We start from the raw sequence: 18,627 nt of genomic DNA, 5'->3' as shown, positions 1-18,627 counted from the left end.
AAACAAAAGAAAAGTTCGGAGTAGGCATTAAAATCCATGGAGAAGAAATAAAAACTTTGAGGTTCGCCGATGACATTGTAATTCTTTCAGAGACAGCAAAGGACTTGGAAGAGCAGGTGAACGGAATAGACAGTGTCTTGAAAGGAGGATATAAGATGAACATCAACAAAAGCAAAACGAGGATAATGGAATGTAGTCATATTAAATCGGGTGATGCTGAGGGAATTAGATTAGGAAATGAGACACTTAAAGTAGTAAAGGAGTTTTGCTATTTAGGGAGTAAAATAACTGATGATGGTCGAAGTAGAGAGGATATAAAATGTAGATTGGCAATGGCAAGGAAATCGTTTCTGAAGAAGAGAAATTTGTTAACATCGAGTATAAATTTAAGTGTCAGGAAGTCGTTTCTGAAAGTATTTGTATGGAGTGTAGCCATGTATGGAAGTGAAACATGGACGATAACTAGTATGGACAAGAAGAGAATAGAAGCTTTCGAAATGTGGTGCTACAGAAGAATGCTGAAGATAAGGTGGGTAGATCACGTATCTAATGAGGAGGTATTGAATAGGATTGGGAAGAAGAGAAGTTTGTGGCACAACTTGACTAGAACAAGGGATCGGTTGGTAGGACATGTTTTGAGGCATCAAGGGATCACAAATTTAGCATTGGAGGGCAGCGTGGAGGGTAAAAATCGTAGAGGGAGACCAAGAGATGAATACACTAAGCAGATTCAGAAGGATGTCGGTTGCAGTAGGTACTGGGAGATGAAGAAGCTTGCACAGGATAGAGTAGCATGGAGAGCTGCATCAAACCAGTCTCAGGACTGAAGACCACAACAACAACAACAACAACAACGTTTCCGACTTTGATAAAGGTCGGATTGTAGCCTACCGCGATTGCGGTTTATCGTATCGCGACATTGCTGCTCGCGTTGGTCGAGATCCAATGACTGTTAGCAAAATATGGAATCGGTGGGTTCAGGAAGGTAGTACGGAACGCCGTGCTGGATCCCAACGGCCTCGTATCACTAGCAGTCGAGATGACAGGCATCTTATCCGCATGACTGTAACGGATCGTGCAGCCACGTCTCGATCCCGGAGTCAACAGATGGGGACTTTTGCAAGACAACAACCATCTGCACGAACACTTCGACGACGTTTGCAGCAGCATGGACTATCAGCTTGAAGACCATTGCTGCAGTTACTCTTGACGCTGTTTCACTGACAGGAGCGCCTGCGATGGTGTACTCAACGACAAACCTACGTGCATGAATGGCAAAAAGTTATTTTTCTGATGAATCCAGGTTCTGTTTACAGCATCATGATGGTCGCATCTGTGTTTGGCGACATCGCGGTGAACGCACATTGGAAGCGTGTATTCGTCATCGCCATGCTGGCGTACCACCCGGCGTGATGGTATGGGGTGCCATTGGTTACACGTCTCAGTCACCTCTTGTTCCCATTGACGGCCCTTTGAACAGTGGACGTTACACTTAAGATGAGTTACGACCCGTGGCTCTACCCTTCATTCGATCCCTTCGAAACCCTACATTTCAGAAGGATAATGCACGACCGCATGTTGCAGGTCCAGTACGGACCTTTCTGGTTGCAGAAAACGTTCGACTGCTGTCCTGGCCAGCACATTCTCCAGATCTCTCACGAATTGAAAACGTCTGGTCAATGGTGGCCGAGCAACTGGCTCGTCACAATACGCCAGTCACTACTCTTGATGACTATGTATATGACGGTAGTATCTGTTCCCGAAAGAACAGTTACCGTGGATGACCATGCAGCTTTGCTGGTAATGAAATGATAATTAAATGGACACCCTAGCTGCAAACAGGCGTTGGTGTACTTCATTGGGGACATGTTGAAAATGTGTGCCCCGACCGGGACTCGAACCCGGGATCTCCTGCTTACATGGCACGCACTATCCTCTGTGCCCACGGTGGCTCAGATGGATAGAGCGTCTGCCATGTAAGCAGGAGATCCCGGGTTCGAGTCCCGGTCGGGGCACACATTTTCAACATGTCCCCAATGAAGTACACCAACGCCTGTTTGCAGCTAGGGTGTCCATTTAATTATCATTTCATTACTCTTGATGAACTATGGTATCGTGTTGAAGCTGCATGGGCAGCTGTACCTGTACATGCCATCCAAGCTCTGTTTGACTCAATTCCCAGGCGTATTAAGGCCGTTATTACGGCCAAAGGTGGTTGTTCTGGGTACTGATTTCTCAGGATCTATGCACCCAAAATGCGTGAAAATGTAATCACATGTAAGTTCTAGTATAATACATTTGTCCAATGAATACCCGTTTATGATCTGCATTTCTTCTTGTTGCAGCAATTTTAATGGCCAGTAGTGTAACTTCTGTTGGCGCCAGAACTCGTCCGTGCAGATCTTGAGACATTATATGAGTCTCGTACACCTTACTCTTCATATGGCGCCACAAGGAAAAGTCGAAATGAATTAAATTTGGTGACCGTGCTGGCCAAGCAGTTGGTACACCTCAGTGTGGCACCTTCCACTGTAACATTGGTTCAGAAGCCTCGTGTTAAATGTGCTGGTGCCCTACTACTTTGGAAAAACATTTTCTGGCTGAGTGACAGTGGCAAATGTTCCAATAGCTCTACCAGTGCCTTATGCACTCGTCCTCAGTTTTTGTAAGTGAAGCGGGAGATTTTAAAACCATACAATCTGTAAACTAATCTCTCGTCCAAATGGTACATTTTCGGGTATGTGTTACGTACCAAAAGCATATCTAGTAAGACCCCTCTACAACCACTAGAAGTCTGTAATAGTATCTGTGAAACACCCCATATTTTACTAAACATTTTCTTTATTTCAGTGTGAAATTACAAGTTTCCGTCGTGGTGTGTAAGTAAATTTGTGATGACAGATTTAGGTGGATCTTTATCGCAATGGTTAACTCAGTAATTTCCATTCCTGGGTTAAAAGCTAGCTCTGTCAGCCTGCTGTGGGTTACGACTGCATATTGGTTGCAGGCGGTATAACACCTCCCTGGTTAACAGTATCGAGTGAAAAATGTGGCTACTGTGTGCAATGGCATGGTGAAATGCAAAGGCCTGCATACCTACGCCCTCAGAAAGCCGGACACAGCAATGCAAACCTGTCCACGGTGTTGTTTGCAACGAAGCGTATGCGATACCTGAGGTAGTTACGGAAACTGCAACGTCTCTGGGGACACCGAGGATAGCTGAGAACGCAGAAACGATATAGATATGTATCTGCAGACTGTAAATTTTTTGTTTGTAACGTGATATCTGCGGTATTTGGAAGGGTACTGTGTCAGAAATTTACATGGGACGCACTATCACGGCACTGTTAAGCGGCATAGGAGCCAGGTGACCAATGGGAACTCGGTTTTATGGGTTTCGCTAAGACAAGCAACTAAAAGAGTAAGAAGGTATTAAGCGATTAAGCGTGTTCCAGTAGACGATCATTGAGGCAGCGCGGGTCATCGGCGTTAGGCGCGACTTCTACGCCGCAAGCGTAAAATGATGCCGCGCGGGGTAGCCGCGCGGTCTAGGGAGTCTTGTCACGGTCCGCGCGGCTCCCCACGTCGGATGTTCGATTCCTCCCTCAGGCATAGGTGTCGTCCTTAGCGTAAGTTAAATTTAGTAGTGTGTAAGCTTCGAGACCGAGGACCTCAGCAATTTGGTCTCACAAAGACTTACCACAAATTTCCAAATTTATCCGTAATATGCAAAGTTCGTATTGTTGTGGGAGGAAAGGATGTAACTAGTACAACGAAAGACGTTGGCAGTTCTTCCTGGAGCTGGCAGTTCTTCCTGGGACAGCGGAAAGGTACAGTGTTGGCAGCGAAATATAAAGTAGCTAGAAAACTCATAATTAATGTATGGATTGGCGGAAGGACATCTGTTCGGTAGAAAACTGGAGGACGTGATGATTTTGATATGGTAACTAACTTTCAGGAGGAGCTATGAGTATCTAAAGGATTGACTGGGACCGCTTTCAACTGTGAGGTTTCAAAGTGTGTAGAAGTATGAAGACGTTAATTAACGGAGTTTAATAAAACACCATCTTCTTTAATTTACACTGCTGGCCACCGTAAATGTAACACCCTGAAGGAAGCATCCGAATCAAGTGAAATTTACACCATGGGTTTGCAGCGATGAGATATGCAACTGATTAGAATTTCAGCGCAGACGCACATCAAGCGCGCCTGTGTCGCCACCTCATAGCGCCATTTAAGGCTTGGCGATTTCGACGAGTGTACGTTCGGCACGTGTGTTTACCTTGTGGTTGTTTCACAAGACGATCAGTTATGCCTCGTAGACAACAGCGAACATCGTTTGATCAAGTATCCGAGTTCGACAGAGGAAGGATAGTGGCTTACCGAGATTGTGGATTATCATACAGAGAAATCGCTAGTCGTGCTGGACGAAACCAAACAACTGTAATGCGGATATGTGACCGTTGGATGCAGGAGGGTACGACGGACCGACGTGGTCGATCGCATTCACCTCGGTGCACCACTGTACGTGCTGATAGGCAAATTGTGCGCATGGCAGTGACGGATCGCTCAGTGACATCCCGAACCGTAGCACAGCACATTGCGTCTGTAACGCATCATCCAGTGTCTGCGCGTACCATTCGACGCCGTTTACAGCAGAGTGGTCTGTCCGCAAGACGTCCATTGCTCCGTCTACCATTGACGCAGAACCACAGACGTCTCCGTCGCCAATGGTGTGATGACAGACGGATGTGGACGGCAGAATGGAATGACGTTGTCTTTACTGACGAGGCACGCTTCTGTCTGCAGCACCACGATGGTCGGATTCGAGTGTGGAGACACCGTGGAGAGAGGATGCTGGACAGCTGCATTATGCACCGCCACACTGGTCTTGCACCGGGTATTATGGTATGGGGCGGTATTGGATATTACTCTCGCACGCCTTTAGTACACATTGCCGGTACTTTAAATAGCCGGCGCTACATATCCGAGGTGCTGGAGCCAGTTGGCCTTCCTTACCTTCAGGGCTCGGCCACAGCCATATTTCAACAGGATAATGCGCGACCACACGTGGCACGCATTGTCCAAAGGTTCTTCGTCAATAACCAGATTGAATTGCTTCCCTGGCCGGCTCGCTCTCCGGATCTTTCGCCGATAGAAAACATGTGGTCCATGGTTGCTCAACGAGTGACCCAGATTACATCCCCAGCTGCCACACCAGATGATCTTTGGCAACGTGTTGAAGCTGCTTGGGCTGCTGTACCCCAGGAACACATCCATCGTCTCTTTGACTCAATGCCGAGACGTGTGGCAGCGGTGATCTCCAACAATGGCGGCTACTCTGGCTACTGATTCTGGCAGGAGCCACATGTCACAGACGTCTGTAATCGTAATCATTTGATACTTGGTCAACATGTTATCTACAAAATAAATTTTGTTGTGCTACCTCTTGTCTTTCTTGGTGTTGCATTTACGGTGGCCAGCAGTGTATATTGACGTGTCATTAACAAACAGTAAGTAATTTCTGATTTAAGTGTTTAGCAGGTGCTTTGTGCTGACGTTTCTGTTTAGTGTGTTCCATATTCCCTGTGTGTGATGGATATAAATAACCCATTAAAAATCAGTTATCACACGGGGTAAGCTTTTATAGGGTGTTTGGCGACCCACTTAATTTCAGTTAGAGGGACTGTTGGTGCGGCGAGGCGGGGTGGTGGTGGGGGGTAGGAAGTGGCAGCTGAACATAAATATCTTGGTTTAGGTGACTAAATAAAGAAGTGGACGGCCATAACTTGTAATGGTGCTCGTAACAAAAGGCCTAAAATTTTCTTTATTTTCCTTACTCTATATCAAGTGTAGTCTGTGATATTTTATTAAGACCCTTAATAATCTTAACACTCCTAATAATTACTATACTTATTCTGTACTACTACTGGATTTAACTGCAATTTTGTAGAATTTACACCAACGCTGCAATGTAGATGATGCCAAGAAACCTTGTAAAAATACAGTATTTCAGTTTTGAGTGCAGCAGAGTTTGTTGGCGGTCAGTTCTGCTTTGAACACAAAGTATATCTCTCGCAGCACATTTTTTGCTAACGTTATTTTAAAGTCCATAACATGCCATCTCTTATTGATATAGTATGTGAAGTAGTTTTGTGTAAGAAACTCAATCAACGCTTATTTCAGCACGGTCTACAATTGGCTGTCACCAATAAATAGTACCAGTTGGAATACGCGATGGTTGCACTAGAATCTATGCAGCAAGTACAATGGCAAGTCTAATGGAAACTTAAATAGTTCGTTACACGTGAGTCACTGTATAATAGTGGAATACAATTGCATGATTTTCTGATGTAGCCTCCTTGAGATTCAACCGACTCCTCCGACACACAGGAAGTGTACGGAGTCGTGAGGAACGTTGTGATCGTGTGGGCAGCTACCTCTGCACCATCCGTTACATTTCTTTATTTGAGTGAAATGTCTTTCCTCCGATCGCTTCTTTGAATTGCCCTAACACGTGGTACTCACTTGGTGTGAGTCTGGTAAATATGGAGAATGTGGAAAAGTATCAGAGTGAAGGACATTGATGGTCGCAAGTGTTGCACAGACCCTATGAGGAGGAAATTTGTCATCTTGCAAATTGATAACTGCAGTCAAACGACCAGTCAGTTTGATCCGATTGTAGGCAGAAAATGATTTTTCAACGAATCGGAATATGTCTCATTTGTGATGGTGTTTCCCCAAGGCATGCAGTCTTCCAAGACAACGCGTCGTTTATCCGAAAAAGAGTAGGCATAAAATTCCCAACTGATGGCTGCATCCAGAACTTCTTCAGTTTTGGCGAGATGCCTGGCGCCATTACTGGCTAGCTCTCTTGCTTTCGTGTTGGTGGTGGTGGATCCAGGTTTCATCTCTTGTAACGTTACTCGCAAGGATACATCACTTTCTGCATCACAGAATCGAAAAAACCCTTCACAGATGTCGAAAATTCTCTCTTGACTGTTTCTGTTCTGAAGTGAGATTCCGTGCTACCTAACTTGTAAACATTTTGCGAAAACGTCACGGTTAATCTGAAGCGCTGCTCCAGGCTAACGCTCGGAGTTGCGTTTATTTCATCGACCGCTAGACGCAGATTGTGTATCGCAATGGTTTCGGCAACTAGTTGACTCTGGTGTCATAATACAGTTTTCGTGACCTTTGTGCGGACTACCTCCAACAAAAATCACTAAATTTCTCAATTCCTACTTCACTCAGACACTTGCTCCAGTGATGAACATGCCCCACATGGCTGGACTTCCATTCGCCGATGAATTTCAGTGAGTATCGTACCTTCAGTGGTCACATACTTTGTGACTGAAGGCTTCTCTTCATTAGTGCTTGTCGCAAGCGGGGCAGCTGCTGTAACCTACCTTCTTCACACTGCTTCGCTTGTGTGCAATCTGCTGCTTCCTGTTGGGCGTTCTTCGAAGCACTGCTAACTGTACTGCCAACAACGAAGAACAGAGAATGTTTATTACGTTTTTAATGTTTCTATTCGACTACCACTCGTAGTTACTCACAAGCGTCAAGCGTTTTACACAGCCAATGAGCGTTGCTTCTCCTTCGCACGAGAAGAACGAAAATGAAGGAAAATTATGGTTTAACGTCCCTGCCACAAGACTGTCACTAGGGACGGAGCGCAAGCTCGGATTGTTTCAAGGGTCGGGAAGGAAATCGACCGTGCCCTGTCAAAGTAACCATCCCGAGGTTTACCCGGAGCGGTTTAGGAAAATAACAGGAAACGATGGATGACCGAAGGTGGATTTGGAACGTCGTCTTCCCGAATACGTGTCCCCTGAGCTACCCGCTGCGCCACGTCGCTTAAAAAAAAAAATGGTCCGCATATTGTAACGATCAAACCAACACCACGTCAGGATACAGTATAACTAAAACGCTTTATCCAGACAGCAGTTCCCTGTGTGACATATCTAAGAGGGTCTACAGTGGCATCAGCACAGTCTAGAAGGTGGGCAGACTTGTGAAAACCCACGGAAGTGGTTCTCAAGTGGCGTCCCTTGCGAGAAAACTGTCTTAGATTGTGCCTGAAACCCTGGACGACAACGTTAGGCGACTATTTCAGTGAATTTTGATAGATGTCGAGTCTTTCGTTGTGACCCTTCTGTCATAATAATTGCAGTATTACACGGTAGGAAAGTGTAGGTTGCTTGGGGTGGTGAATGTGGTGCAAAGCACGTACAATATGTATATCTTGGGTGATGTGCGAGGAAGAATACAAAATAAACGGGACGGAGCTGAAGAAAGAAGCAGACCCGAGGAGATTGTTGCGTGCATGAACCACGTCGATCATGAGCAACGCGTTGCTCACACCCAAACCTCGAGATCTCAGACACTCAGGCTGGTACCAAACGTTTTATATGTATAGAGTATCAACCAAAACACTGATTTAGTTCCTGCTGTGTGCTGTCGTCCAGTAGAACATGTGTGAATGGTAATTAAAAGCAACACCAAAACTACAGAGTACGGCAAAAGCGCATCTTGAGGTGCAAATCTCAATATTTGTGGTAGGTGAGTTGGTAGGGCGCCAGATCGTCGTACTGGAGGTTCCGAAATCCACTGATGCCTTTTTTTAGGAGCTTACGAGTGAAATTGATACGAGAACTGTAGTGTTGGCAGAAGAGCCAACACCGTGTTGCTAGAGGAGGCCGAAATGCACGCGTTTAATTACACGCAGACTGGCGTGAGCTCTGGAACAGGTCAGAGAAATAAGACTAGCAAAACAGGAGGTACTGGTAGAATACTTAACTTTAATCCACAATCGGTGTACATCTCTCTTGACTGTACATAATTTCCATTTCAATATACACTGGTAATGGCGCCTTGCTAGGTCGTAGCAAATGACGTAGCTGAAGGCTATGCTAACTATCGTCTCGGCAAATGAGAGCGTAATTTGTCAGTGAACCATTGCTATGAACGTCGGCTGTACAACTGGGGCGAGTACTAGTAAGTCTCTCTAGACCTGCCGTGTGGCGGCGCTCGGTCTGCGATCACTGACAGTGGCGACACGCGGGTCCGACGTATACTAATGGACCGCGGCCGATTTAAAGGCTACCACCTAGCAAGTGTGGTGTCTGGCGGTGACACCACAAGAACATTTTTGTAACAGGTAAAAAGGACGTTCCGGACTTGTAGCAGAGTTCTTTTAGCAATATGCTTTCACGTTGTTAGTTGAAAGTAGCAAACGTATAACGTATATTTGTAATGGCAACAGAACAGCTACCTACAAAAATGTACTCTATACGTTTCAACTAACGAAGTGAAAGCCGACTGTGAAAAGAACATTTCTACAAACTCAGAAGTGTCCTTTTTACACGTCACAGAAAGGAACTGACGCTCTACCAACTCACCTACAAGATATATTGAATTTGCGCCTCACAGATCCGCTTTTGCAGTACACCGAAGTTCGGGTGCTATTTTTAATTACGATTTGCAGATGTTCTACTGGACGACAGCACGCAGCTCGAAAGAAACGGTGCTTTGGTCGATACTGCATCGGCACGCAACGTTTGGTACCGATCCGAGTGTCTGACATCAGGAGGTTTGCGTGTGAGAGTCGTCGGCAGCTGGCGAAGCACTGATCCTACTCAGAGGCAACAAATTCGTAAAAAGTTAGGAGTTCGAGGGGCGGATGAAATTAGTCATCATATGTGCTAACGAAAACCGACGACATTCGAGAGACACAATTCAGAGCAAAGCGGACGTCAGGGTTATATCCATCATACTGAATTCTTCTTCTTATTCTTCTTCTTCGTGCCTTATCCCATTGGTATCTATGGGATCGACAATGTTATACGTGTTGGGGCAATGTTAGTGGACGTTGGTGGCCGGATGTCCTTTCTGACGTCACCAATGCCCCTCCCCCCTGTCATCGGGAAAGAATCTGTGTACGCCGTCGTCTGCGTCTAGAGTAAATCTGTGATCAAGTGTGAGAATGTTTCTCTAGATATCTGCGTAGTGTCTGTCTGAAGCGGGGGGTACAAGCCTGGTATTTACGAGGGTCACTCCAAAAGGAACGCGCACTATTTTTCGAAAAATACAGTTTTCATTCTGCATGTGTGAAAGTTTTACAGTGTGTAGATACATCCTTCCCGCTTGTTTTCAAATTTAGTTCAATCTGTTCCCGTGAGTGGCGCCGTCAGAGCGTGTCATCAAGATGGCTGCTACACTTGACGTTCGTCAGAAGCAACGTGGTATCATAGAATTCCGGTGCTGTGAAAACGAGACATTGTGAAACATCCACAAGAGATTGAAAAAGGTGTAGGGAGATGCTGCTGTCCATCGTAGTACAGTTAGTCGGTGGGCAAACGGGTTACGTGATGAAAGCGGGCACGGCAATATTGAGGATTGTCCTCGCAGCAGCAGGCCCCGTACTGCACACACTCCAGACAAAGTGCAGAGAGTTAACGAATTGGTGACTGCTGACAGACGCATCACAGTGAACGAATTGTCACGCTACGTTGGGTTAGGGGAAGGAAGTGTTTGCAGAATACTGAAAATGTTGGCGTTATTAAAGGTTTGTGCCAGGTGGGTTCTCAGGATGTTGACAGTGGCTCAGAAAGAAACAAGAAAAACGGTATGCAGCGAACTTTTGGAACAGTACGAGAATGGTGAAGATGAATTTTTTGGAAGAATTGTGACAGGTGATGAAATATGGCTCCATCATTTTTCACCAGAGACGAAGAGGCAATCAATGGAGTGGCATGATGCAAATTCACCCAAGAAGAAAAATTCATACCTACAGCTTCTTCTGGAAAAGTTATGGCTACAGTGTATTTCGACTGCGAAGGACTCTTGCTTGTGGACATCATGCCAAGTGGAACCACCATGAATTCTGATGCATATGTGACGACACTGAAGAAACTTCAAGCTCGACTGAGTCGTCTTCGACCACATAGGCAAAAGCAGAATGTTTTGCCGTTGCACGACAATGCACGGCCACATGTCAGTCAAAAAACCATGGAAGCGATCACAAATCTCGTATGGACAACACTGAAACACCCGCCTTACAGTCCTGACCTGGCTCCATGTGACTATCATCTCTTTGAGAAACTGAAAGAGTCTCTTCATGGAACAAGGTTTGAAGATGATGACTCCCTTGTGCACGCTGCCAAACAGTGGCTCCAACAAGTTGGTCCAGAATTTTATCGTGCGGGTATACAGGCGCTGGTCCAAGATGGCGTAAGGCAGTTGAGAGGGATGGAAATTATGTGGAGAAATGAAAATATTGTTCCCAAAGGATGTATCTACACGCTGTAAAACTTTCAAACATGTAGAATAAAAGATGTATTTTCAAAAAAATAGTGTGCATTTATTTTGGAGTGACCTTCGTATTTAAATGAATGGGGGAAACCACCTTAACGCACAATGAGGTTAGCAGTTACTGCGGGGATTTAGAAAAGTAAGATTCAGCATGCTGGCAAAGAGTTCTCGAAATCGGGGCAGTTGCAAGCAGGACCAGAGAGCCATAGAAATAAACTCGTGAAAACCCGAATGGTCATCCTCACGCTCACCAGCAACGACAAAAGGTACTGTGGTGTCACTGCCAGACACCACACTTGCTAGGTGGTAGCTTAAATCGGCCGCGGTCCATTAGTACATGTCGGACCCGCGTGTCGCCACTGTGTGATCGTAGACCGAGCGCCACCACACGGCAGGTCTCGAGAGACGTACGAGAACTCGCCCCAGTTGTACGACGACGTTGCTAGCGACTATACTGACGAAGCCTTTGCTCTCATTTGCCGAGAGACAGTAGAATAGCCTTCAGCTAAGTTCATGTCTACGACCTAGCAAGGCGCCATTAGCCTTAGATAGCTTGTATCTAAAGAGTCGCACTTGTATCGCCACAATCTCCAGATGTCTCATCAAGAACGATGTATACAAAGGAAGGATTAAAAGTTAAGTAGTCCAGAAGATACGTATTTTCTTTATAGCATTCATTAAGTCTCCTGTTTCAGACCTCACTCCATTCTTCGTGAGTTAGCGCGTGCATCTTGGCCGCCTCTTTCAATTAGTGTGCGTAGTGTTGGCAAGTCTGCCGACACAACAGGTACGAAGGTAGTCTTTGTCCTTGGAAAAAAAGTACTAGTAGACAGCAAAATTTTATCAGTGGAATGTGCAGCTTCAACAGACCGAGCGACGACAGCCAACTGCTTCCTGAGCGGGAACAGTTTGCTAGGTGACGACGACATATCTAGGGACGCACACCAACTGTGTCACTAATCCGGATACAATATAGACGCTCGTTGGTGGAAAACAAATTATGTACCAGGACGAGACAGCTTCCATTGATAGAACCGAAAGACTGATGTTGAGGCACACAATTCTCCAGGGTATTCGCAGCGACAGTTTTTCAACGCGATTGGGGCGGGGTACCCCTCTCCAACAGAAACTCTGTCGTGAGCATCGGCCGCTCTAATATATCAGCAAATATTTGTTTTACATAAAACTTGAAACTCCGTATCTACGTGCAGTAATTGCACCTGGGCATCAGATGACAGGTAAATTCCTAAACGCGTCATATCAGTAATGAAGTGATTCCTTGCATGGCGTTTGACTTTGGCATTGCGAGACTGTCAGCTTGATGGAGGGAAATGGTCGTCCGCCTCCGGCATGACTTTACGTCACGTTTGTATGACTGAAACTGAAACATTCTCGAAATTCTTGGAATCCCTGAAACGAGATCTTACCAATATTAATAACAGGCAAAAAGGGTGGAGATGGTCCATTCCAGGAATACATAATCAAGTTCGTACGGAACGCTCAGTGCGCGAGTCCTGCTCGTACCCGGCCAGTTGTTTTACTTTTACTTTACACATTGATCCAGTTGCGTGCAAAAGAAAACGTCATGAGTCATGAGGTGCAATATAAATACACTACTGGCCATTAAAATTGCTACACCAAGAAGAAATGCAGGTCATAAACGGGTATTCATTGGACAAATATATTATACTAGCACTAACATGTGATTACATTTTCACGCAATTTGGGTGCATAGATCCTGAGAAATCAGTACCCAGAACAACCACCTCTGGCCGTAATAACAGCCTTGATACGCCTGGGCATTGAGTCAAACAGAGCTTGGATGACGGGTACAGGTACAGCTGCCCATGCAGCTTCAACACGATATCACAGTTCATCAAGAGTAGTGACTGGCGTATTGTGAAGAGCCAGTTGCTCGGCCACCATTGACCAGACGTTTTCAATTGCTGAGGGATCTGGAGAATGTGCTGGCCAGGTCAGCAGTTGAACATTTTCTGTATCCAGAAAGGCCCGTACAGGACCTACGACATGCAGTCATGCATTATCCTCCTGAAATGTAGGGTTTCGCAGGGATCGGATGAAGGGTACAGCCATGGGTCGTAACACATCTGAAATGTAACGTCCACTGTTCAAAGTACCGTCAATGCGAACAAGAGGTGACCGAGACGTGTAACCAATGGCACCCCATACCATCACGCCGGGTGATACGCCAGTATGGTGATGACGAATACACGCTTCCAATGTGCGTTCACTGCGATGTCGCCAAACACGGATGCGACCATCACTGTGCTGTAAACAGAACCTGAATTCATCCGAAAACATGACGTTTTGCCATTCGTGCGCCCAGGTTCGTCGTTGAGTACACCATCGCAGACGCTCCTGTCTGTGATGCAGCATCAAGGGTAACCGCACCCACGGTCTCCGAGCTGATAGTCCACGCTGCTGCAAACGTCGACGAACGGTTCGTGCAGATGGTTGTTGTCTTGCAAACGTCTCCATCTGTTGAATCCGGGATCGAGACGTGGCTGCACTATCCTTTACAGCCACGCGGATAAGATGCCGGTCATCTCGACTGCTAGTGATACGAGGCCGCTGGGATCCAGCACGGCGTTCCGTATTACCCTCCTGAACCCACCGATTCCATCTTCAGCTAACAGTCATTGGATCTCGACCAACGCGAGCAGCAATGTTGCGATACGATAAACCGCTATCACGATAGGCTACAATCTGACCTTTATCAAAGTCGGAAACGTTATGGTACGCATTTCTCCTCCTTACACGAGGCATCACAACAACGTTTCACCCGGCAACGCCGGTCAACTCCCGTTTGTGTATGAGAAATCGGTTGGGAACTTCCCTCATGTCAGCACGTTGTAGGTGTCGCCACCGGCGCCAACCTTGTATGAATGCTCTGAAAAGCTAATCATTTGCATATCACAGCATCTTCTTCCCGTCGGTTAAGTTTCGCGTCTGTAGCACGTCATCTTCGTGGTGTAGTAATTAAAAAGTACAAAAAGCATCGACTTCTCAATATAAACCAAAGTAAATCTTTTCATATTTAATATGTGAACTGCAATATTAGCTACCAACGTACGTTGCCACCCAGTGTCATATGGATTACTGCTGCACATGTGACAATGTGTTTCTCGCATCTGTGCATTAAATGTACAGTTTTTCGGAAGGTAATATGCACCTTTTAATGCTATATGTGTTCCATTTTGAGAAGCGAAATACACTACTGGCCATAGAGTTGCTACACCACTAAGATGACGTGCTACAGATGCGAAATTTAACCGACAGGAAGAAGATGCTGTGATATGCAAATGATTAGCTTTTCACAGAATACACACGAGGCTGGCGCCGGTGCCGACACCTACAACGTGCTGACATATGGAAAGTTTCCAACCGATTTCTCATACACAAACAGCAGTTGACCGGCGTTGCCTGGTGAAACGTTCTTGTGATGCCTCGTGTAAGGAGGAGAAATGCGTACCATCACGTTTCGACTTTGATAAAGGTCGGATTGTAGCCTATCGCGATTGCGGTTTATCGTATCGCTACATTGCTGCTCGCGTTGGTCGAGATCCAATGACTGTTTGCAGAATATGGAATCGGTGGGTACAGGAGGGTTATACAGAACGCCGTGCTGGATCCCAACGGCCTCGTATCACTAGCAGTCGAGATGACAGGCATTTTATGCGCATGGCTGTAACGGATCGTGCAGCCACGTCTCGATCCCTAAGTCAACAGATTAGCAGTCGAGATGACAGGCATTTTATGCGCATGGCTGTAACGGATCGTGCAGCCACGTCTCGATCCCTGAGTCAACAAATGGGGACGTTTGCAAGACAACAACCATCTGCACGAATAGTTCGACAACGTTTGCAGCAGCATGGACTATCAGCTCGGAGACCATGGCTGCGGTTACCCTTGACGCTGCATCACAGACAGGAGGGCCTGCGATGGGATACTCAATGACGAATCTGGGTGCACGAATGGCAAAACGTCATTTTTTCAGATGAATCCAGGTTCTGTTTACGGCATAATGATGGTCGCATCCGTGTTTGGCGACATCGCGGTGAACGCTCATTGGAAGCGTGTATTCGTCATCGCCATACTGGCGTATCACCCGGCCTGATGGTATGCGGTGCCATTGGTTACACGTCTTCGTCGCCTCTTGTTCGCATTGACGGCACTTTGAACAGTGGACGTTACATTTCAGATGTGTTACGATCTGTGGCTCTACCCTTCATTCGATCCCTGCGAAACCCTACATTTCAGCAGGATAATGCACGACCGCATGTTGTAGGTCCTGTACGGGCCTTTCTGGATACAGAAAATGTTCGATTGCTGCCCTGTCCAGCACATTCTCCAGATGTCTCACCGCCGGCCGGCGTGGCCCAGCGGTTCTAGGCGCTACAGTCTGGAAGCGCGCGAACCACTACGGTTGCAGGTTCGAATCCTGCCTCGGGCATGGATGTGTGTGATGTCCTTAGGTTAGTTAGGTTTAAGTAGTTCTAAGTTCTAGGGGACTGATGATCTCAGAAGTTAAGTCCCATAGTGCTCAGAGCCATTTGAACCATTTTGAAGATCTCTCACCAATTGACCAATTGAAAACGTGTGGTCAATGGTGGCCGATCAACTGGTTCGTCACAATACGCCAGTCACTACTCTTGATGAACTGTGGTATCGTGTTGAAGCTGCATGGGCAGCTGTACCTGAACACGCCATCCAAGCTCTGTTTGACTCAATGCCCAGGCGTATCAAGGCCGTTATTACCCCCGGAGGTGGTTTTTCTGGGTACTGATTTCTCGGGATCTATGAACCCAAACTGCGTGAAAATGTAATCACATGTCAGTTCTAGTATAATATATTTGTGCAATGAATACCCGTTTATCATCTGCATTTCTTCCTGGTGTAGCAATTTTAATGGCCAGTAGTGTATACGCGCACGGTGACATATAATGAAATTGGAAAGTCCCATACCAAATGCCTGTCAGTTTCCAGCAGGAAATGTAAAGGCCCTAAATGTTACAAGAGCACTAAAGTTTCCGTTACTTCTGTATTTTTTGGATAGGGTCTGCCTTCAACAAAACACAATTTTGTTTTTAACCCAAAAATGTTTCACTGCAGTTGTAGCATCTTCAGTGGGCTTTTATTTTTTATCTTTTTACCACAAGTTGTGGTTTTTCTGATGTGTTGTGTTTCTACAGTGACCATTTTGTTCGGCAGTTTGTCATCTGCAACCACTTATACATTTTCCTTTTAATCATCTTCATCACCCTATCCAAAAACATACGTATTGTTAAAACAAACACGGAAGAAAAGAGCTTCAATCCCAAGATGATTGTTTCCGTTACTGTTTGCAAGGACAAAACTACAAATTGTATAGTTAAATTCGTTCTTTATGTGATATCAAAAATTATTCTATGTAGACGGGCGTCTTTAAACGAATCGTTACAGTCTTGTGCTAATATGATAGTTTGCGGGCTCATACATTGTCACAGTAAGTAAGGAATCCTGAATCGCAGACAAAACCAGTCGAAACCTTTTACCTAATTACAACATCGTAGATGGGGTAGACTACAGAAAAGCGTGAGATGTACCCTGAAAAACCAAGAGTTGTCCGTTCAGACGATATTGAGGTCACTGAATCTGCTTCAGTGGCTAATTTAGCCGCAGCTACTATAGGAGGTTATTAACAATCACTTCTGTTTTCTCCATATGATCAGCGATTCTGCTCGTTTCAGCTTACATAACTCTATCGTAACTGACTGTCAATATCTTAACATAATCGAGATCTAATAGTGGTAAAATATTGCGTTGTAATAAATCAAATGTGAGCATAAGTGATTACTTGAGTTTATTTTTTTCCATGGACCATAAATTATGCTGGAGTGGGACAGTTGCCGCAGATCACTGCTCGATGTACACCGCGACATTCGTCTGCAGTCATGTGCCTGTCACCGCGGGTTTTCAAAAAGTCGCCCCAAATCTCACGCAGCGCCTTGTCCAAGTAATTCAGTGATGTATCTGCAAATATGAAAAATTCATCATAAGAAATCAGCAGTTATTAGCAGACAGAAGCATAGTCTACGTTCCTAATCATACCACCATGGGTAGTCATAAAAATTAGGAATTACTCCAAAATGTGAAGTTACGAAATCATTTATTTCGTTTGGGTTCAGTGACGTTGCCTACATATTTCTGTGAGAGCCTGGAAAAATATTTGCATTGTGCTCTATCTACCCCATCGATAATAAATTGAGAAATACACAAAAAATGATCCAATTCTGCTATCTTGTGAGTCCTGAAACGGGATATATTCGGAGTACAAACAGCCTATGGATTCTCTGTTATCAGAAATATCCCATCTCCAGCAGTAAGAAAATCAGATCCTCTCCTGGCGGTGTGCAACAACATTCTTAGGAATCCTCAGCTACCCGTCCATCGAGATATTGCAAAAGCAGAACGCCAACGCTTTAAATCAATGGAGCCATCATGACACACAGTAAACGATCTTGTTGGATCCTCTTTCAGTGACACCCATCCATGGAAGATCCGTGGGAGCAGTCATCCGTAGTCAACATACGTCTAGTCAAGAACCCTTCTTCTTCTTCTTTTTCTTCTTCTTGCCTTACGGCCTCTGTAGGACCATGGGTAGCCCCTTCATGGACTGCATTTTCCTCTTCTTCTCCCAGAACCTTTTCATTCTTTCTCTTCTTCTCTCCCGCTCTTCTTCCGAGACCTTCAATTTCCGTTTCTCCTGGCGACTTCTTTGGTGACATTCTAATCTTTTCCTGTATTCTTCTCTGTCATTGATCTCCGACATATTTGTCAAGAACCCTTCCTAGGGGATACAAGCATTTAATCTCCCAAAACGTCAGTGAGGGATCATGAAACGGGCTCGAACCGCACAAGGCACGTGTGGTTGTCTACTGCACAAGTGGGGATGTGTTAGCTCTGCAAATTGTGACTGTTGCGCCTCCACACAGTCAACCTACCATATCGTTTCTGACTGCCTTTTTCGAGAATACTGAGGAGTGATGATGGACATTCACCACGCATCGAATGCAGCGATAGAATGGTTCAGGCAAATAGATCTGGAGCTTTTAATTGTGCACATTTGTCAACAAATGCGGGATACAAGGTACATTAATTAATTAAAGAGACAAACTGATGTTGGAAACAGTCTCTAACTACTTCTCAACACAATTTCCGATAACATTGATACATTTGTCCGAAAGATGAACAAATTTTTTTGGTACCTGATGCATATGAAATCTTCACTTTGTGGTCTGAGCTACTTTC

General features: G+C 45.4%; 1 non-coding gene across 1 annotated transcript; it reads left to right on the top strand.

Moving 5' to 3' along the window:
• The first annotated feature begins 1,940 nt into the window (after positions 1 to 1,940).
• Trnat-ugu (transfer RNA threonine (anticodon UGU)) lies at positions 1,941 to 2,015 on the top strand. Its single transcript has one exon. It is a non-coding gene; the product is annotated as a tRNA-Thr (tRNA).
• Positions 2,016 to 18,627: the final 16,612 nt, after the last annotated feature.

The sequence above is a fragment of the Schistocerca nitens genome, chromosome 5, assembly GCF_023898315.1.
Source record: "Schistocerca nitens isolate TAMUIC-IGC-003100 chromosome 5, iqSchNite1.1, whole genome shotgun sequence".
Classification (NCBI taxonomy): Eukaryota; Metazoa; Arthropoda; class Insecta; order Orthoptera; family Acrididae; genus Schistocerca; species Schistocerca nitens.
This window is presented reverse-complemented; position numbering and strand designations above follow the sequence as displayed.